Here is a 24,593-nt window from a genome sequence, read left to right as displayed (position 1 = left end):
GGGAATTACACATGTATTTGCAAATATAACAGACACTACAGGGATGTAACAGCACTGAAAAACAGACACCACTGTGAAAGTTCATACCCCCTACCAATTTTACCACAGTCACAGTGACATACAGGTAAGCCAAATGAACACTAGAGTATAAGGACTGTGTGAACAAAAACATCATCATGTTTGCCACTCACACACTAACCCTACATATACTGGCCCAATTCACAGTGTAGTATGACTCATGACTGTGGTACAGGACAGTTAGTCTGCCCCTACAATCATTTACAGCTGATAGTCACCAGAAACTGGAGCAGCATGCACAGTCAGATAGAAAAGGAGCCATAACACTTGCATCTACCCCCCTCCCTACACAGGCCAAATAACAATTACACTCTACACTGCTACACAATCCTGACAGTCTGTCAACAATCACCAAAAAATACACAGACCTCTCAACTGTACAGAGTCCCTCAGAATGTCCAGGCTTTGTCCTCATATATAAAGCCTCTTTCACATAACATGTCTGGCATTCTGACACATCACTAGGATGATATCAGGAATGAAGGCTCTAAATAATGATATGCCATACCTATCAACCTCTTACTGCATGACATCTGGACAAAGCCTGACATACTTGGGGACACAAGCCCAAAAACAGGGGCATTTTTAAAATATTGCCATTATAAACTGAGAATTTTGCTGGTGTAACAGGGTTTGTTGTAACATATCTTTTCTGAGGGATATGAAGTCAGAAACAAACATGGATGTTACCATTTACTGACTGCAATCCCCAGAGTATGCTTCTGATTTTCCAAAGACAAAAAATGTCTGAAGAACACACCAAACATAAGATTGCAAACTCTGGCCATTCTCCGGATAGCCCTACAGTTGAGAGTTATGTCAACCACATAACACTGTCAGACTTAAAAAATCACACAGAGAAGCCATGTCCACACAAACACTGTTAAACAAGCAGTAATCCAACTGTTTAACAGGAATACTTACATTCTGTCCCTATCTCTGTAACATTCTCCCCCATTTTGTTGGGCTGTCTCCACAGTCTTCCTTGTAAGAGGTATTTCCAACTACCTTCTGTGATGCTATTGTTCACATACCTCCATGACGTCCTCCTCACAGGCAAGTAAAAGGGCCAAAGCCCACTTGAAGTACTCAATTATAGGAGTATGGTGCCATGCCATTGGCTACAGGAATAACAACATAGCTATTCTGCATGCAATTAGCAAGTGGGGGACGCAAATTGGTCCAAAGGCCATCAGCTGCTTATGAGCATTACTTACAAAAGGCAAGCTGCTGCCTATGCAAAACAGATGTAAACCCTACATCTTGGAGAGACAGACAGACAGACAGAGACAAACAAACCAACACAAATTGGAATCCAACCAACTATACTTGAAAAAAATGGTATGTCAAACAAGTAAGCATGCAATGGAATCCAGTAGGGGGTATGTAATATTGGGAAATGGGACGTTCAACAAATATGTCTCAACAAGACTTGCTGTACTGATATATTGCTGATCGGAACCTATGGCCATAGCATCTGGGTCTGTCTGCAGTGACACAGATCACAGCTCAGGCCCCTGAGTCACTCCAGGAAAGGATAGCTCACATATGACTACTACTGGAGTGTGTGTGTTGAACAATACTGACTGTGACACTGCTAGACCACCTACTGGGATGTTGTACATATACATATGTTAATTGTGAATACAACTATGATATACATGTTTGTCTCAGAAATGTGAAAGACTTATACAGGGTATTCACATAGTCAACTACTGTTGCAGATGTGTGTGTTGAACTACATGTGATATACTGAGCTCATACCATTCAACTGTCCAGTGTTATGCACACTGACCATATGTGTGCCTCATATTTGTAGTCATTTACGCACAGAGTTCTGTTATGTCTGACAAATCATTGGCAAATCTGTGAAGACTGACATTACAACATCTCTTTCTCTTACTTTTGGCTGTTCCAGTTAGGAGTCGCCACAGCAGATCATCTGTCTCTATTTCTTCCTGTCTTCTGCATCTTGGTCTGTCACACCAACCACCTGCATGTCTTCTCGCATCACATGCAGAAATCTTATTTTAAGCCTTCCTCTTTTCCTCTTACCTGGCAGCTTCATTCTTACCATCTTTTTCCCAATATACTCAGCATCCCTCCTCAGCACATGTCCAAACCAACATAATCTCAACTCTCTGACTTTGTCTCCAAACCGTCCAACCTGGGCTGACCCTCTAATATACATATTCCTAATCCTGTCCACCTTCGTCACACCCAGTGCAAATCCCAACATCTTTAACTCTGACATGTCCAGCTCTGACTCCTACCTTTTTGTCAGTGTCAATGTTGCCAACCCATATAAAATTGCTGGTCTCACTACCCTCTTTTAGACCTTCCCTTTCACTCTTAATGGTACTCGTCTGTCACAATTCAATCCTGACATACTTCTTCTCCCTCTCTATCCTGCCTGTGCTCGCTTCTTCACCTCTCCCCCACACTCATCATTACTCTGAACTGCTGATCCCAAGTATTTAAATTCATTCACCTTTGCAAACTAATCCCTGCATCCTCACCATTCATCTTTCCTGCCTCCCATTCACACACACATATATTCTGTCTTAGTCCTGCTTATCTTCATTCCTCCCCTCTCTAGAGCATGTCTCCATTTCTCCAGGGTCTCCTCAACCTGTTCCCTACATTCACTACAGATAACAATGCCATCTGTTAACATCACAGTCAACAGGGACACCTGTCTGATCTTGTCTGTCAACCTGTCTATCTCCACTGCAAATAAGAAAAGGCTCAGAGCTGATCCCTGATGTAAATCCCAACTCCACCATAAACACATCCATAACTCCCACTGCAGAACTCACCGGTGTCTCACTACCCTTGTATATATCCTGTAGCACTCTTACATATTTCTCTGCCACTCCTGATTTCCTCATAGAATACCACAACTTCTCTCTAGGCACCCTGTCATATGCTTTCTCTAAGCCCAGAAAGACACAATGCAACTCCTTCTGACCTTCTCTGTACTTGTCCATCAACAGTCTCAGAGTAAACATCGCATCTGTGGTGCTCTTTCCTGGCATGAAACCATACTGCTGATCACTAATCATCACCTCCCTTCTTAACCTGGCTTCCAGTACTCTTTCCCATAACTTCATGCTGTGACTGATCAGTGTTATCCCTCTGTAGTTACTAAAGCTCTGCACATCATGCTTATTCTTATAATCGGTACCCATAAACTTTTTCTCCACTCCTCATGTATCCTATCACTTTCCAAGATTTCATTAAACAATCATTAAAATCTCTACTGCCATTTCTTGTAAACATGCTTCCTCATGTATGTCATTTGTACCAACAGTCTTTCCTTTCTTTATCCTCTTCATAGCTATCCTGACTTCCTCCTTGCTAATCCATTGCACTTCTTGATTCACAATACGCACATCATCCAACCTTCTCTCTGTCTCTTTCTCTTCATTCATCAGCCCCTCAAAGTACTCTTTCCGTCTGCTCAACTCAATTTCCTCGCTTCTGAGTACGTTTCCCTCATTATCCTTTATCACCTTTACCTGCTGCACATCTTTCCTAGCTCGTTCCCTCTGTCTAGCCAATCAGTGCAGGTCCTTTTCTCCATCCTTAGTTTCCAACCTTTCATACAACTCTTCATACATCTCATCCTTAGCCTTCACCCCCACTATCTTTGCCATGCACCTCATCTCCTTATACTCCTGTCTACATTCTTCATCTCTCTGACAATCCCACTACTTCTTCACCAAGCTCTTTCTCTTTATATTCTCCTGTACTTCCTCATTCCACCACCAAGTCTCCCTGAGCTCCTTCCATTGTCCAGATGTCACACCAAGCACCTTTCTAGTCGTCTCCCTTACTAGCTTAGCTGTAGTTACCCAGATATTTGGTAACTCTTCGCTGCCACAGTGCCTGTCTTAACTTTTCCCTGAACTCAACCTCACAATCACCCTTTTCAGTTCCCCCATTTGATCCTTGGTGCTGCCCTCACATTCCTCCTCCACTTCTTGATCACCAGCATCATCCTACAGACCAACATTCTATGCTGCCTAGCTACACTTTCCCCTGTCACCACTTTACAGTCTCCAATCTCCTTCAAAGTGGCCCTCCTGCATAGGATATAATCCACTTGTGTGCATTTTCCTCCACTCTTGTATATCACCCTATGTTCCTCTGTCTTGTTAAAATACGTATTCACCACAGCCTTGTCCATCCTTTTTGCAAAATCCACTACCATTTCACCTTCTGTAGTCCTTTGCTTAACACCATACCTACAAATCACTTCTGCATCCTCTTCCCCTCTGTTCTCTTCACCAACATGCCCATTGAAATCTGCGCCAATCACCACTCTCTCACCCTTGGGTACAGTCATCACCACTTCATCCAACACACTTCAAAATGTTTCTGTCTCATCCATCACATACTCAATTTGCAGATCATATCCACCAACAACATTCATCATCACACCATCAATTTCCAGCTTCATAAACATCACTCTAGCCAACACTCTTTTCACCTCCAAAAACACTCTTGGCATAGTGTTCCTTCAGGATAATCCTTACACCATTTCTCCTCCCATCCACACCATGACAGAACAATTTGGACCCACCTCCGATACACCTAGCCTTACCCCCCTTTCATCTGGTCTCTTGCACACACAATATATCAACCTTCCTTCTGTCCATCATATCAGATAACTCTGTCCACATACCAATCATACTGCCAACATTAAATGTTCCTACCCTCACTACCACACTCCTAGCCTTTCTCCTTACTTCCTGCCATATGAGTATCGGACATCCATCAGGGTATGACTGTAAATATAAGGCTACTGCACTATCAAATGACTTAAGTGTGTTACAGCAATATTAAAAAAGTGTCACTAATTTTCACCCATCACCCCCATGTATCTTTGGCATCCTCCGGATGTCCTGCTCTAATATTTTGAGAGGAATGACTGAGCAGCAAGAATGTAAATACAGTGTGCCATACTGACATAGAACAGAAATGTATTTCAGGTATTATCTGTGCACATGTATGTATGAGTAGGTGTACCTGGCTGCCTCATAACAACAGACATGGGATGCAAAACGTTAGGTAAATAAGCTGTAAATGTTGTACACATGTAATCTTAGTTTCTGTGCATCCAACAGAGTTAGATTTCTACAGCTACTGGTTGCTGTATTGTCCTGACACAGACATGGGTACTAGAATAAGCATGATTATCAGGTTGAAATTGGAGAGGTGTCCAACTGTGTTATGACCTTATATCCATGCCTACTACAAACAGCTATTTGACTACCTACATAGCTGTATGAACTCAGCAATACCTTACTTGTAAAACCTGCCTCCACCAAGGTAGAGTAATCCCCTTTGCTGGACAGCAGCAATACACAAACCACATAATTGGTCGTTATATTTGCTGTATAGGACAAAGTAGGAGCAGGCAACAAGCCAACCTTTGTCTTAATGAGCATGTAGGGTCACAGGTGAATTACTGTAAGGTTAACTATGAGTACAAATTGGACACATCCACCAAGGGCAAATACAAGGCCATCTTCACATATGCCTGCAATCTAGTAAACCCAAAGACTTCAGTGTGCAAGGCACCAGTAAAGGCTGTCCCTCCACAAATAAGCAAGCCATAGCAAAGTAAAAAAAAATATTTAATGTTCATAAAAACAAATGTAACATCCAAGGATTTAGCGCTTTCGTCTCCCTACAGGAAACTTCATCAGAATCTTAAAAAATAGATTCCATCCAGTTTAAATGCATCAACGTCTCATTTCATTGGTTAAAAACAAATGAAACACCCCTCTAGATGGCACAACTATGAGGTAGTTCCATTAATTACATTAAATGCTTTTTTGGAACTTTGCTGTGACTTGTCTATTTGTGGAGGGACAGCCTTTACTGGGGCCTTGCACACTGAAGTCTTTGGGTTTACTAGTTGGTCGTTTTCTTCAGTGTGTCCATTTTTGAGTTTACTAATATGTCTGAAATCTCAGAGGGAACAACCCAACCCACCCTGTAATGGTGGTCAATCACACCACATCCACACACACCATAGCTATAGCCAACCTGCTGCAGACAGGTTTAGGGCAAACATCACCCCCCCCCGGCTCACCTTCAGTATAGGTGGATATGCACAGCACCCGCACCCATCCCCTCATCATCAGGGAGTGGGTGCATACTGCCAAATCAAAGTTAACAAAAGCAAGTCTCCATGGGCCCTGATAACATTCCTGTCTGCATCCAACATGAACTCCGGCATATGCTTCCAGCTCCACTACACACTGTATGCAAGCAAAGCCTGAGCACCATTGGCATATCATCTGCAAAGAAAACAGCCACTGTGATCCCTCTACACAAGCATGAATGATGAATGGTGATTTATGCAATGTACTGGCCCTCATTGGGAGGAACATGACACAGCAGGACCAGGAGTGCAGTGCTGGTTCATACTGTGCTGATAGATGACAGGGGTATGCTGTGGTTGTAAGTGGTGGCTAATGACAGGCAATATTGATGTCCTGGCTCTGTAAATAACTCTGGGAAATGTCTAAGGTCCTGTGATGTGTTTCCCTGTTTATGTCTTCCAGTTGGCATGCAGCATCAGCCAGCATATACTGCAGATGATAATGCAGCCATCACCGATGCCAAAATCCAGCACCATGCTGTGCTGTTCAGCCATAGCCGATAAGACCTGCAGGAGTGGACTGAACTGTGGGACAACCTTGTTTACAGAATTAACACCTTGGCCAACCAGGGTCGTACATACAATCAGGTCAGGCATCGGGCAACTGACCTGATATGTCGTGCCTGGCAAAGGACTGCTGCCATGGTCAGGGACCGTACTGCTACAGGTGGGGACCAGCCACACAGGCCTCACTTACAGCAACAAAGGAGCTCAATGCCAACCTTAGAGCAGCTGCCACACAACAGCCAGCACTAGAAACACAAGTCATGGAGGTGGGTGGCACCCAGTCAAGAGGCGAGGAGCATCCAGCTAAGGCCACAGTGCACATCAATTTAATCATGTAGCAGTCATACTGTCTTCTATAGAGTATCTAGATGCATATGTCAGTTCAAACTCCATTTGTGGGTGAGATTTAGTAATGCACACAAGTGCACATCTATGGTGAAGGACAGCAAATTGTGTTCTATCAGAGCTTCTCTTGTACCTGTGTACAAAGGTAGCATTCATCTTTTACAAATGCCAAATGTGAGTCTGCTGACAATACCTCTCCCCCACAACTACATAGGTACCTCTGGTTTGGACATGGGACAGTAGCCTGAAGCCAGTGAGTATGGGATTTTCCTGTTCTGGCTGACCACTACCCCAGACATGTTAAGGTCATGCATGTGACCATGCACACAACTGTTACTCTCAGCCATTTTGCAATATCAGCATGTTCACTTGTGGTGGGGTTAACTGCACTGCATCACAGTGATCATCACAGGCACCTATTTGAAGGAGATTTCACATATCTGTAGCATACCTCACAACCTGGCATTGCAAGAAATCTGGACAAAGACAGACAAAATGTGGGGACAAAGGCCCAAAACTAGGGACATATGTTATAAATTAATATTATACAGTGCATATAAATGTACACACACCTGTTAGAATTCCAGGTATCTGTGATATACAAAAATGACAGCACAATAAAACATTTCTGAACCATTCCAGCCTTTCATGTGACCTATAACCTGTACAATTCAGTTGTAAAACAAACAAATCTGTTAGGGGAAGAATTATGACACACAAAAAATGTACAGGAAGCTAGATGCATACGTGTGCACAGGCTGAAGCTAATACTGTGTTGAAGCAGCTTTCGATATAATTACAGCATTACATTTTCTTGGGTACACACTTGCCATCAATTACAAAGACTCTTTGATTAACAGCAAATAATGGTCAGCTGTTTTATCAGGAGTATCCTAACATTTACTCAGTTGCCTGCTACAGCGCCAGTCATAGTTTGCATACAGCTTATGAAGCAGCAAAGGGATCTCATTTGTGAAAAGTATCAGCCCAGAGAAGGGTACCCACACATTTCTACAGCATTGCATATACCATGGAACACAATGAAGACAGTCATCAAATGGTGGTGAAAATATGGGGTCACAGTGAGAATGCAAAGAACTGGACATCCCTCCAAATGTGTGGAAAAGACAAGATCCAAACTGGTCAGGGAGGCTGCCAGAAGACCTACAGCAACACTACAGGAGTTGCAGGAAACTCTGGCAAGTAATGGTTGTGTACTACATGTGTTAACAATCTCCTGTATTCTCCACATGTCTGGCCTATGGGGTAGGGTTGGAAGATGGAAGCCTTTTCTCACACAGAGCAACATCCAGGTCTGGCAACTTTTTCAAGAAAAATACATCAAGTCTCCCAAAAGCATGTAGGGAATGTGTTATGGTGTAATGAGACCAAGGTTGCACTTTTTGGCCACAATACCAAAAGGTTTGTTTGGCACAATAACAACACTGTGCATCACCAAAAGAACACCATCACCATGGTGAAGCATGGTAATGGCAGTGTCCTGCTTTGGGGTTGCTGCTCATAATCTGGAAGTGGGCCTTTAGCCAAGGTGGAGGAGATTATGAACAGTTTCAAATACCAGTCCCTTTTGGTCCAAAATCTTCATGTGTCTGCTAGAAAGCTGTGGATGGAGAGGAATTATACCTTTCCACACGACAATGACCCAAACTATACATCAAAATCCAAAAAAGAATGTCATCTCCAGAAGACAATCAACATTTTGGAATGGCCCAGCCACAGTCCACACCTACATCCAATAGAAATTCTGTGGGGGTGCCCTGAAAAGGCCTGTGCAGAAGAGATGCCCCCACAATCTGACAGAGTTGGAGGGCTTCTGCAAGGGAGAGTGTACAAATATTGCTAAGTCAAGATGTGCCATGCTAATACACACCTTCCCAAGAGGACTGACTGCTGTTATGAAATCAAAAGGTGTTTTAACAAAGTATTCATTTAAGAGTGTGCACAGTCATGCAACCAGCCTATTGTACACATTTCAACTTCTACATGTTACTCCTAACCAATGTGTTTTTTTCTTCAATTGGATTGCATAGGTTATAGGTCAAATTAAAGGTGGGAAATGTTATCACATGATTTGTGTGGTCTCATGTTATATATCAGACAAACCTGGCATATTAACAGTGGTGTCTACACTTATAATATCCACTGTAAGCTTAAAAGGTTGTTAGTGTAAGCAGTTATGTTGTAACACAAATGTACTGCAGATTTTGAAGTTTGAAACTCAAAATATGTCATTAATTAGTGACACCAGTCCTCATATCATCCCATGTCAGACAAACACAGGATTTATGATGAACAGACCAGAAATATGAGCCACACATGTAGACATTCACACACACACACACACACACACACACACACACACACACACACACACACACACACACACACACACACACACACACACACACACACATCTGTATCACAAGCAGGTCACCTCCAGATACACATAGCACCTCTGCACAGCCTATCTATAGGATACCCCTCCAAACACACATACATGATGTGAACCTTATGGCCCAGCCTAGGCCTCTGGCAAACCAACACCACACCCTGTGCATATGATGATACCTGTGTCACATCCCTGTCATCCATGCCATTGATGCAAGGACATGCTAATATGGGTCTGATGCACAGGGTGAATATAATACAGTGTAGCTATGTAATACTGTGTAAGGTGCTGTCTGCTTGCATTTGTTATGGGTACACACAAAGGTGCATGTACCTTATTAGCCATGATGCATTATTGCTGTTAGTATCACTGACTGAATGTAGTCTGACATGCTGTATTCTGTTTGTGTTCCAGGTGTCTGTGTGTCTGCAGGCTGTGGCCCTGCAGACATTACCAGCATGGAGTATGGCAGAGTGGAAATACATCAGCCATTTCATAGCCAAGGTACAGATTTATATGTACAGTTACCATGTGTGTATGCATGCAACATTGTGTGATGGACACTGTTGTCAGACAGTGTGACCTTGCATACATACCCCTTGTCACAGACAGGTAACCTTCAGACATGTCACCTCAGTGTTGTGTAGTACCACAGGCTCATACATATAGAACAGGCTACTGGATTACTGTCAGTAGGTCCCTCATAAGCTTGGCCAGTAGTTTGAGTGTAACAGATTTACCTGTCAGCACCTGTTGCCCCTGCCATTTCTTTCCCATACACTCATTCCTAATGCAGTTGGTGGGGGCGTGCATGGTACTGTGTATGACAGGTTTGTGGTATGTATTCCTGAGTTCACAGGGTGGAATAGGAAGACAAAATTGTATATCCTTTGCATACACACAGTAAAGACTGACACAGGGGATGTGCATACAGTAACACAAACACAGTTGGCAATAGACAGATTAGTAAACCTACATATCCACTTTAATGTACTATAGTGCTACATACACATGTCATGCCTCACATAATTTATATGCATGGGACATAACCTGCTACCTCTTACAACATGTGATGTGAATGCCTTTATGGATGGTGAGATAACCCACCAGAAATACCAACTGGAGTCATCTATTGCTCCTACATGCCTGGACAAGTGATAGGGTAACAGACATTGCATCAGCATGATGTTTCAGTCAGGTATGATGTCTGATGCTGGCATGTGCGTCACTACACTAAATGTGACCTATTTGGCCACAGTATCACATACATAGCCATTACTAGGGGACACAGACCACATATAGGTTGCAAACATCTGGATATTCTGTAGACATCTGTACATATGACTGGTATGGCCTGTACAAAGGTTTAATATGCTGCATGTGAGGCAGATGCCATTAACACGTTTTATAAAGTAATGCCATCAGGAGGTGGTAAACAGGTGTGGATGGGACATGCATCAAAATGGTATAACCCACACAGGATATGATTCTCACCCAAACAGGTACAGTTGCCAGTACTGAGCTTCGAACCATTTCCGAGTTTATAGGATTTCACTTTGTCCCAAGGTACTTCAGTAGGTCTTGTAAAGTAGGTCGATGGGAAGTGTACAGGGTAGTGCACACATACACACACACACACACACACACACACACACACACACACACACACACACACACACACACACACACACACTTACTTGCTGTTATTGAAATTAGAACCCCTGCCTATCTAGTGATTTGTACTACTGTGTTACTCAATTATCGCACCTGCTACAGAGTTTGCTGGGCTGACAACTGGACAAATGTGCTGATAAGGGGAATGGCATCAGCAGGACTGATAATGTAGGGCACTGGATGAGAAACTTATCAAAATACTTCTTCTTACAAACGCACACACACAGACACACACACAAACACACACACATACAGACACACACACACACACACACACACACACACACACACACACACACACACACAATTTCCAGATCTTAGAATAGAACAGCTGCCTATCTAGTGATTTGTACTATAGTGTTATGCAGTTATCACATGCACTACAGAGCTTACTGGGCTGATAACTGGCCAAATGTGCTGATAAGGGGAATGACATCAGCAGAACTGATAAAGTGGGGCACTGGGAATTGTGGGTGGGAATGGCCTAAAACTGTTTCACCTACAAACAAACACACACTCCCTCACTCTCACACACACAACTGTCACACACACACAGTTGTCAGTATTGAGATTAGAAGCCCTACCTATCTAGGTATTTGTATTATACTGCCAGGCAGTTATTGCATGCACTACAGAGCTTATAAGGGTGTTAGGTGTCCAATGGTACTTTTAAGGTGAATGACAGCAGCAGATCTTGTGAAGTAGGACAATCTGAAGTATACTGAGTCGGAACAGTCTCCTAATACTGTGACCTATGGATGGACACACACACACACACACACACACACACACACACACACACACACACACACACACATGTCATGTGATATTTTGAACCCACCCTCAGTACTATTACACAATGGGGCTCACCTTTTATGCTGGCACATGCAACTATTTACAACCAGTATGCCACTGTCCACAGCAGAACATCACTGTATGCCATTCAGGGTGTTTGTGTGTGTGACTCACTCTGTCTGTGTCCCCCTGTCTCTCTCTCTCTCTCTCTCTCTCTCTCTATCTATCTATCTCTCTCTCTCTCTCTCTATCATTGTTTTTCTCCCACATCTATGTATGTGTATTCTTGACATATGTTATTATCTGTTGCGCATATATATGTCTGTGTATCGCATGCAACAGATGCAGCTATATCACGTATGGGCCACCTAAAGCTAGCTCAGGGTAATCCTGTCTGATGTGTGTGTGTGGGGACAGTTAAGGTGTACATAGGTGTCTGTATGCCCAGACATATATACACAATACAGTCATATAGTTCGATGTGGGTTCCAACACATCATGTGATTCTCTAAGTGTAGGAGTATGCCCAGTGTGACCTTCTATAGTTAGAGAAAGACTCCATTCCAGAGATAAGTGTACTCCAGTCTGGGGTTTTGTGTGCTACTGCCATACCTCTCATGAGTACACAAGAATTTCCTCGGGGTACTGGGTTTGTTTAGCAGACATTTTTTTGACATATCTGTAGCCTGACACAGCAATGTATTGTGTCATTACCTAGTACCAGACATTCTCAGATTATTACAGTGCTTTACCAGAGGAATACTATTTGCATGATGCATAGACCAATATTATGAGGGCAGCTATGTATTTTCTTGCCCAACAAGGCCAGTTGTGAGTTGTGTCTACAGCCAGTTGAGTGATGACATGCTGTGTAAACAGTCCAGCAACTTGGTGATATACTGGCTGAGCATCTTCTGCTTGTGTGGTATCTTTCTAACCTGAGATGGCATATCCTTGTGTGGCCATACTTCTCACCTGTACATTTTTTGTCAGATTGTCTAGGTGTTTGGCTAGAGGTTTCATCCTGTCTACGTAAACTTGTGTTTTTTATGGCAAGTTAGTGACATATAATTGAAGAGTGATGTTACAAAATAATGACAGACATTACTGTTTCAGACTACATAACCTTCAGACAATTCTCCCTACTACAAAACCCTCACACTACCAACTTTCTCAGTATGTATGGATGATATTTACAACACATGCCTATCATTGTGCTTTTGTTCCTCTTCTATTTCTGCCCTTGTCCAGACTTCTTGCTGCCAGAGGTTGGGAGTTATGGATGTGGGTACAGAGTGCATTCTACTGTGCAGGCATGTCAGTTATATGTAAAAGCAAACATTAGAAAAAAAGAATTATTGAAAATAACCACTCCCAACAGTACCAAAAAGCACTCTATTCACAAAAGCCCTAGCACCTCAGCTACACAGCCTTCATGAAGTCCATTATATGTATAGTATATTCCACATAGCACTGTGACTTTCAGGTATGTCAGTGGCAGAGCAGTATGTTTCACTGACATGCATAATAGTTGGCACTGCAGTTATCTGCATATGGCCCTGTCAAAGACAGCACTGTACCTAGAGGACTACAAGACAACTGCCAGAAGAAAGTGCCGGCCAGATTCTGACAGTATTAACCACGCATACACATAGCTCATTGTCCCCTGCATTTTGTGGACATGCAACATGTTTTCATGTCTATTGGGACAGCCCTGGCAATGTGTGCTATGCTGCTATTTCCCTGCAGACGCACGTTACTGCATTTCTGTGGGTATATGGGGGACACACCTGTCAACTGTGCACATTTGCACAGACTGTGCTGATATTTGCTTTACATTTTGGTTCCCTTTACCATACTATTGTGCCCTATCTTGGGGACTAGAATCATATCGGTAAAGACCACAGGTCAGATTGTAATGGCATACATTTGAGTTTCAGACTTCTTACCCTTCATAGCTTTACTGCAACCGTGAGACCTACTGTGCTATCACTGTGTGAGTCTGTAGGGGGTAATTCAACATTGCTGCCATTTGTGGGCCGTTGCCAGACATTTTCTCTGGTTTTCAAAGCTGACTTGTTGTGTGGGTCTGAGGGGTTGGGTGTGGGACCCCCACACTGACATCTATGCCTGTGATCTATGGCCCCATGCATATACTGCAGTGGGATTTGCCACCTTGGGTACTACTGCATAGTGTGGGCAGGCCAGTATTGGGCAGACATTTCCTGGTGTCCAACATAGCTGTCAGTTGTCTGCTGCTATCTCAGTAGGCCACCCCATTTCCTTCCATGCATGCAGCATTACCATAGATATGCTACCAAAACATACTAATCCATTCATTTATTGTTAAGAAGACAGGTTTATCTTGTGCCTGTGGCAGTAGTGAGGATGGTGCTTGAGGGCCATCTATGTTGTATGCACACAGTGCACTGCCTATACATGGTAATTTACAGGTAATGTGATGTGTGTGTGTGTCATCCATTGTACTGTGTGTGCAAGTCAGAGAGAGGTGTCCTTCTCTGGGGTCCCTACAGTGTCAGTGTGTATGCTATGCCTTGCATCTGCCTACAGGAGCCTCTTCCTCTGAGTACCTCTGTGCCTGTGGGGATCTTGTCAATGGTGGTGGTCTGTTTGGCCCTTCCCCATGCTGTTCCTGCTGCAGCTGTTGCTGCAGGATCATATCGTGTAGCATGGTACAAACTATGATCATATGTCCACATGTGGCTGGAGAGTACTGCAAGGCTCTACCAGATATGTCAAGGTAGTGGAACCATGACTTGATCATCCCAAGCACATGCTCTGTGATAATCCTGGTTTGTGCATGTGCCTCATTATGGCATACTTCTGTGGGTGTGTGTGCATTTCTGATTATGTCATCATCCCGGTTCCAGTGCATAGCCATCATCCCCCACCAGATGACCATATTGGATGCTCCCACTGGCAAATGCGTGGTACAGCTGTGATGAATGCCAGATGTGGGAGCCATGATAGCTTACAAGACTGCCAGAACACACATTCATGATAATGCCCTGGGCATTGCACAAGACCTGGGAGTTGATGGAGGGGAAGCCCTTGCTCTTTATGTAGACCCTACCATGTTAACTGGGTGGTACTTTGATGTGGATGTCTGTCCAGTCCATTGCCTGATACAGCTGTGAAGAATGCCAGATGTGGGAGTTGTGATAGCTTCCAGGGCTGCCAACACACACATTCATGATAATGCCCTGGGGATTGCACATGATCTAGCAGTTGATGGAGGTGAAGCCCTTGCAGGTTATGTAGACTATACCCTGTTGACCTGGTGGTGCTTTGATGTGCATGTGCATATCTATTGCACCCAGTACCTCCAGGTATTTTGCTACATGGTGGAAGAGACACATATTGCTGGTCCTCTCCTCATGGGTGTTGGGGAAGTAAATGTGCTCACCGGCATGTGGTAGCATGGCATCCAGGAACTGGTGGAGTACCCTGGATACAGATGCCTGTGAGACCCCCATGATGTCCCCAGTACGTCTTTGGAAAGTACCTGTAGCTAGTATTCTTAAGGCTATACATATCTTGGTATGCACTGGGATCAGTTCCCCTCCATTGGCTCTGGGTCTGAGTTGAGGCCGGCACAGCTCGATGATTTGCTGCTGTATGTCTCTGTCCACCCTGTAGAGCTCTACTATCTCTAGATTATGTAGCCCCTGGTACATTACACTGGGTCTCAACACTCTTCTCCTCCTGCCCGGTCTGTGGTGCTGGTCAGCATTGTCCTCCTGACCGCCCTCAGACGCTGGCACATACTGATGGATCAAAGCAATGGCAGCCCCTAAAATTTTTCCATTTAAAATTCCCCCACATGTGTACACCAATAGTGATGAGTTTGTGGGAGAAAACAAACTGTAAGGTGTTTCCATAGTTTATACTGTTGTGCTGCAGATGAATGGCTAATTATGATGCATTCCACTTGCTAGCTATATACTTGATTGCTTTTATTCTGCTATTTTCCTTTTTTTTCTCTTTTTCCCTTCCTATTTCTGCATCTTTTAAGCCCTGAGGTGCATCGCGCAAACCCAATGCCCAGATGTAAACAGTTCTGCTATTTCTAGGGGGGGGGGGTTGTTTTAGATCCAGTGTATGCCACGCAAACCCATTTAGCTAATATAAACACTGATAAATGGCCTTCCCTGGATGTGAACACACTCTTCATTTCATGGAATAAGTCAATACAGCCTCAGATGCACCCCTTGCTGAGCTGTGCTTAGCTAAGCTTATCTGGGGGCCATGGAGCTCCAATGTGCTTACATCATGCACGACACACCACCTTTTCATGTCTGCTGCTCTTCCTGCTTACACAATTGTGTTATAGCACCTGCACGGTTAGGTGCAGTTTGGCAGTTAGAATATTTTTTGATTGAGTAAATTTCCCCTCATTTGCATACCCCACTGCCTTAGTCCATAGTTACTGCACTATCCCAGACCCTTTCCCCTTAGAAACAACTGTTCCCTCCTATTGTTTTGATTTTGCATGCTATAGACTATAATGAAAAAAATGCAGATTTCCCTTAAAATTGTGTTTTCACATTTTTTTTTTATTTTCGGCATGATCCAGTTTGCATGCAGCTGCCTGATTCTTAAACGGATGAGATCAGCCAAAAAAAAAAATGAAAACTGAAACACATGCCTAAAGATTATAATACATACTTTTATTTGAGCCGTCATGCCTCCATTTTAATTTTTCAGAAATGTGTTTGGCTAGTAGCTGATGCCACAGGGAAATCACAGAGAGCCCCCCCATCCCAGTGAAAACTAAGGTATATATAGCATTATATATGTTAGCTACAGGCACATTTCAAAGACCCAAATGGGATACAAAATGGGTTACATAAGCTTCAGCTATCATAATATTACATCAATTTCTAAATGTAATGCTACAATATCCACAAAAGTATATCCATTTTCCACAAACTCACAGCAAAGAGTAAAAATCCTGCAGGAAGTTTACACAATAACACATTACCCTAAAGTTTTAGAGGCCATATATAGCACATATGTAGAAGTAAAAGCCCCACCTGGTGAACAAGGAAGGAGGTACATCAACAGAAAAGGTTACCACTCTAGAAACTGTCAGGTTGTCTAAATGTCCAATAGATCATCTACAATGTCTGTGCAGATAATCCAGATTATTTTTACAACTCACACATATGGCACACCTGTGAGTTGTATAAAAGGTTTGCAAGAGCATCAAGTATCAGATGTAGGTTATGCCCTGGAACCATGCATCACAATGCCCATGAGAAACTCATACAACCTCACCAAGCAAGGATACAAGGGTGCCCAGGCTAAAACTAGAAATGTCATAGAATGCGTATTTGACTGGCTTAAATCAAGGTTTTTCCAGACACTTCAGGAAGTGCTCTGCAGTATGACCCAGCCACATCTACCGAAACACTTACAGTAAGTTCCTTGTTACATAATATCATTCTTAGGAGACAGCTTCGACAACGACAGCTAGGATCAGGACCACAGTTCCCAGTAACACAGGCAGGGCCAGCAGCCCTAGAAGATAGAGATGAGGAGTCTGAGGAAGAATCACCAGCCATAGATGTTGGTGGCAGATGAAGGTATGCACAATATACCGCGGATCTGGCTAACAGGCAAAAGATAGCACACACACACACACACACACACACACACACACACACACACACACACACACACACACACACACACAATACCTAAAAAAAGAATAACAGCTTTAGAACATACAAGTATTAAAATGATGCCTGACAAAATACACAATCTTTTCTTAACCATATAATGGTTGCGGTGCATTTGTTTAACAACAGACACAAGCACCCCCACAATATGAGTTGTCACATTTACATTGATAATAAATTAAGTCCAGAATCTGTATAGAAGAAACAATACAGTTATATAAATGATTACTGTATTATGCAAATTCTCATATGTCCCTAAGGTGACACCTGTCTCAGGTGTACATTAATGTCAGAAGTACTATATGATTGCTGTTTGCAATACACAGCAGTGGATTTTGCTCCCCCCTAATGTACAACAAGCCTTTCATTTGGCCACAGTATATAAACTAATGAGCAGGTCAAAGGTAACGTAATTTGTGTAGGTATAACAGTAGTCAAGACATAAACATCTCCCTTTACTGCATGAGTAACAGCAGTAACACAAAAACAGTGAGGGTCAACAGTTACAGAAGCAATCATGCATAAACTGATTAATAACTGTGAATAAAAGCATTTAGGGAAGGTTCTGAGTAAGTAGCCATTGGCTATCCATGTTGTGAATCAGACATGTATGCAACCTGAAGTCAGAAATAAGTGTGCAAAGAGCAGGGCACAGTCATTATCAGTTGTACAGGGTCAGGTGTGTGTGGGGGAAGCAGAAGGGCAAGCCTGAGACCAAAGAAATGAGTGTGTACAAGTAAAATAAATTTGCAGGGTTATTAGCAACATATGTTTAGCAGTCAAGTGTGTGTGTGTTTGAGGTGGTGTGGGTAAGTATTTGTTGAACGTGTGTGTGCCTGCATGAACATAATCAAGCACTGTGCTATCAATACTTCCTGACATCTTGGATAGGTGTGAGCCATGTATGGTAGAGTAGTCAGCTCAGCGTCATTGCACTAACCATGAGAACTACCACAGCCAAGAGTTTTATTCCTAGTTTTATGGCCCTAGCAAGAATTTGGGGTACTACTTGACTGTGACTGATGTCTGCTGGATGAGTTCTTGCCACAACTGCATCCAGGACCACGACCACTTGGCCTACCATATCTGAGCACTGCAATCAATGTTGGAGCAGATGAAGTAGTGTCACTATGGTAGCAGGATCTTGCAAGGCCATGCTGACTAACACCATATTATGTAGCTGATCTACAGCCATATGGATGCCAGTCCTCCACCAGCAGATGTACCTTTACAGACATTGCCCAATCCAGTGTGTCATTCATCCTATCCAATGAGTCACAGACATGGTTCAGGCATTCCAACACATGAGCATGCACAACATTTAGTACTCACACTATCTCTTCTAAGGCCTTTGTGGCAAGTGCCTATGCCTTCATTGTGGTCTTACACGTATGTCATGTGGCACCTGCTAACACACCAACATCAAGAGCAGGAGGACAGTACCCCTCCTCTGAGAACTTCTAATGACCTTCCTGTGTACCACCTTGCCCTCATGAGGACTACAGAGAGAATCAAACAGTTTTGCAGCAAGAGTAACCACAATACCCTGATCAACTGTCACCCTCAACCTATCTATGTCTGAGGTCTCTGTGTTATGGCATGTTGCACACTGACAGTGTCTGAAATAATAGCAGATGTTGGAGGCAAACCACAATGTCAGACTGACCTTCTGCATCCCTAAACTGTGCCACTTCATCACCACCATCATTAGACATTACTGATACTCTGACATAAGTTGGCAGGAGTTCCATAGTGCCATTGGCAGGATCAACTATGATAACAAGTAAGGAAAAAAGAAAAAGAGAATAAGCAATGATCCAACTTATATTGTGTGACATGTATATTACAACTTAAAAGATGCAAATACAATGATGTGAAATAACTTTAATTCGCACATCCATCTACCTTTTGGATAGTAATAAGAATACAGAAGCTGTGCTTACCATTTGCAGGTACTCATGCAATGGCAGAGCAAGATGTTTATACATATGAAGAAGAGAGATGAAGCAGGGATGATGATGATCACCAAGCAAATGACAGAAAAAGCAGAAGAGAATTGCCTTTACAGCTGCAGAATAATTCACTTCCCATACAAATTGTTACTGTTTACTAGAGTAGCCCCCCACCCCATTCCCCATCCTTCTACCTGTCTGTCTCTTTTATCCCCCAATCTCCCAAGTGTGTGTCTCTCTCTCTCTCTCTCTATGTATATATATATATATATATATATATATATATATATATATGAGATGCATATATGCATGCAATGATAATTATTTATTTAAATAGCATAACTGGCATTTCTCATTTCTGCAGTATACGCACTTTGTTTTTCTTCCACCTCATTCCCAACATCAAGAATTTTGTGTGAGCACTATGCTGAGCTGTCACAGCGGGGGCTCGGTAGGAGGAACACCCCATAGGCATACTTTCGCAGATAACTGATACTGCATGACATTTGGCTGCTATAAATATGTCATTGGCCCTGTGTATTATTTTGGAATAGGTATGCTCATGGCCTCCCACTGCATTCATGTCATTCATCACCTGCTCCCAGATAAGGCCATGGGAGGATTTGTCACCCCTGCATCTCTCAAAGAGGAATGACCCACAGTGATGTAGGGCTTAAATGATCACATCATTCTTTGTGTCCATGTATGGCAGTTTATAGGGTGCAGAGTTCTTGGGTGCCATGAATATGTGTGATAGGAAACATAATAGAAAATCAGAAAACCATAAGTACAAAAACAAAAGATAGTTAAAAACAAAAAAATATGAATGTATCCATCCATACATCCATCATACATAAAATATATGAAAAAGTAAGGCTTTGCATCAGTACATGCAACTTAATACAGTTTCCCTCGCCCCAGAATTGTACAATGAAGAACTCGATAAAAATTCATAGTAGGTCTAACATTTCTGTCACTTTTTAATACATTGCAGCATTTAAAAAAATAAATAAATAAATGAAATGTACACTTGTCAAGGGAAAAAATGGTTAACACTTTTTGGTCTGATATGCACTTCCGTGTAAGCCAGCCAGATACACAGTCAAGCCTTAATAATATTGTGACTGCTACTAATGCCAGATCCAATGATCTTGGTGATAATTAATACAACAGTCTTCTGAACAAAGTGGACAGCTTTCAAAATTGAAAATTCCCATTAAACTGTCATCATCATTATGTAGAAAAATACTGCATGGTCAAGAAATAACTGTGATATATATGCCCTTGTCAACAGCTACTGAGAATAATACAGACAGTACAGCAATACTTGTATTGTGAAATACAATCCATACATAAGGCTTAAATACATCAAGTTATTCATATGAAGGTATTCATCCATCATACACAAAATACATGAAAAAAGGGAAGATATGAATGCACACAACTCGATAACAGACTTCCCTCTCCTTTCCCCATCCAAATGCAAAACAAAGAATGAATTTGGATAAAAGAGTCATAACAGGACATATATTTCTGTCATCAAGTAGTGCATTGCAGGATAAAAAAGTAACTGTACACCTGTCAAGGAAAAATGTTGAGAACTTTTATGCACTTTCAGGGAGGTCAGCCAGGTAGATATCAGAAAGCCTTAACAAAATTGCCACTGCTACTAATGCAAGAATCCATGACCTTGGTAACAATTAATACAACAGTCTTCTGAACAAAGTGGTCAGCTTTCGAGGTAGAAAATTCCCATTAAACTATCATCATTACATATAAAAATACTCTGTGGTCAAGACATAACTGTGCTATACATGCTCATGCCAACATTTACTGAGAATAATGCACCAAGTCAAACCATAAATAAAGTTCAAACACATAAATGCATTCATGTTCATAACAGCAATCTACCTTTGCAATAAGTTAGTTGTAAAAGTAGAAAACAGTCTGCAAAGCAAGTAGCAGTAAGCAGTATCAAGTTCTCTGGAACCAAACAGTTTCCCATACTATGATACAATTTCATTAGCTAAATGATTACATTTATATAGTGGAGACACAGCCCTATCAGCACTGTGGATATGTAAATGAGGTGTGAAGTCATCAGTATTCATGAAGTCCACAACCTACACAAAGTCCAGGGAATGTAAACATGGTGTAAGGGCCTTCATGATTGCATCCACACCCTCTACCTCTGCAGGGATGAACATTGAGAAGAATTACCTTTTAAGGGCTTACAAGTATGAATGATTATTCTGGCTGAAGTTTCAATCAGGGTGTGTCAGGAAGAAGGGACTTAAAGGAAATATTTTGACTACCAATGACTGACTTAGGAGAGCAACATTTCAAAAACTGATATGATTTCTTTTTGAGAACAGTTTCTGCCTCTGAATATAATTGTGAATGCAATTCTAAGGAAGGATATTCTTCACTGAAATATATATCAACTGCAAGGCAAAGCACATAGCAGTCTTGTTATGTACTCATATATATGGGAATGATGTTCACAAAATAAAGAGAAGGAAAGAGATGCAGTGTTAACATTTTTTTATATTGTCGAGAAAATAATTATCTTGCCGTTCATACATCTAACAGCAAAGTACACAGGGCAAAGGTCAGGAATTGCTGCTGTTGCACATGTTTGAGTAAAGCATACTTCTTTGTTAGCTTCGCAGTATACTTTGTGAGGCACAGACTGGTAAAAATCTGAATTTTGTCTTGTGAATGGCTTGGTGTTCTGGGGTTCTAATTCACAGATGACATCATGTGTGTTAACATAATGATGTTTAATGAGACTATGTTCATGATGAAACACAACAAACTTGAGGAATTATCAAATGTATACATTTTAACTACTTGTTTTATAATGTTTTCCCTATTTCAGTGTCTTTCCCTGGGATACAATAAAGTGAAATCTCTGTGCAGGAATAGTGTAGCCATTCCTGCACAGAATATGGCTGCTGAGTGATCAAGTAAATTACTCTTCTGACGTGCACAAGCATGCCTGCACTATTCCTGCATGGACACCACTGCATAATGCTAATTACATCATTTGCTGGTGAAAACCATGCAAACGAGGTGAATTAATGACTCAGCAAGCAGGCAGGCATCCATGCAAGAATAGTGTTAGGTGCAGAAATGTATTTGGCTACTAGCTGAATATATTTCTGCAAAAATTAAAATGGAGGCATGACAGCTCAAATAAAAGCATGTATTATAATCTTTAGGTATGCCAATTGCCAAATATATGGCCATTGGCATGGAAAAGTGTTTCATTTTTCTAAAAATAAAAGTGTTTTTTTGGCTGATCTTGGCCCTTTAAGCATAGGGCAGTGGTGTGCAAATGGGATCATGACGAAAATAGAAAAAAAATGTGAAAAACAAATTTTAAGAGAAATCTGCATTTTGCCATTATAGTCTATGGCATGCAAAATCAAAACAATACTAGGGAACAGTGGTTGTTAAGGAAAAAGGCTCTGGGGTAGTGCAGTAACTAGGGACTAAGGCATTGGGGTATGTAAGTGAGGTGAAACTTACTGAATCACAAAAATATTCTAAGTGCCAAACTGCACCTAACCGTGTAGGTGCTGTAACATGATTGTTTAAGCAGGAGGAGCAGCAGACATGAAAAGGGTGTGTGTCATACATGGTGTAAGCACATTGGAGCTCCATGGCCCCCAGATAAGCTTAGTTAAGCATGGGGGTGTGTCCTTTGGCTGTATTGACTTATTCCATGAAATGAAGAGTGTGCTCTTGTCCAGGGAAGGCCATTGCTCAGTGTTTACATTAGCTAAAGAGGTTTGTGCGGCATGCTCCGGACCTAAAACAAAAAAATTACCTGGAAACAGCAGGACTGTTTACATTTGTGCACCGGGTTTGTGCGGTGCACCTCGGGGCTTAAAAGGGGAAGAAATGGGAATGGAAAAAAAGTAGAAAATAGCAGAATAAAAGCAGTCAAGTACAAATGACATAGCTAGCAGGTAGAATGCATCATAGTAAGCCAACCATACAGGCAGCATTTGCAGCACAACAATATAAACTATGGAAACACCTTACAGTGTGTTTTTTTCCCCACAAACTCTGCAGCATTGGTGTACACATGCAGGGGAATTTTAACTGGAAAAATGTTAGGGGGCTGCCATTGCTTTGATCCATCAGTATGCACGAGGCTAAGGGCAGTGAGGAGGGTGAGGAGAATAATGCTGACAACTGCCACAGACTGAGGAGGAGGAGAAGAGTGTTTAGACCCATAGTAACTTTCCAGGGGCTACATGATTTGGAGACAGTAGAGCGCTACAGGGTAGACAGAGACATATTGCAGCAAATTGTCAATTTGTGCCAACCTCAACTCAAACCCAGAGCCAACAGAGGGGAACCAATCCCAGTGGGTACCAAGGTATGTGAAGCCTTAAGAATACTAGCTACAGGTACTTTCCAAACACCTACTAGGGACATCATAGGGGTCTCACAGGCATCCGCATCCAGGGTACTCCACCAGTTCCTGGATGCCATGCTACCACATGCCAGTGAGCACATTTACTTCCCCAATACCTGTGAGGAGAGGACCAGCAATATTCATCTCTTCCACCATGTAGCAGAATACCCAGAGGTACTGGGTACAGTAGACATGCACATGCACATCAAAGCACCATCAGGTGAACAGGGTAGAGTCTACATAAACTGGAAGGACTTCACCTCCATCAACTGCCAGATCATGTGCAATGCCCAGAGTATTATCCTGAAGATGTGTGCTGGCAGCCCTGGAAGATATCATGACTCCCACATCTGGCATTCTTCACAGCTTTACCAGGCATTTGCCAGTATGTGCATCCCATATGGCCATCTGGTGGGGGATGCTGGCTATGCACTGGAGCCATGGATGATGACACCCATCACAAATGCACACACACACACACACACACACACACACACACACACACACACACACACAC

This window comes from Protopterus annectens, chromosome 1.part0 (assembly GCF_019279795.1).
Source record: "Protopterus annectens isolate FY-2018-M chromosome 1.part0, PAN1.0, whole genome shotgun sequence".
Lineage (NCBI taxonomy): Eukaryota > Metazoa > Chordata > Ceratodontiformes > Protopteridae > Protopterus > Protopterus annectens.
Note: the sequence above shows the minus strand (reverse complement) of the source record.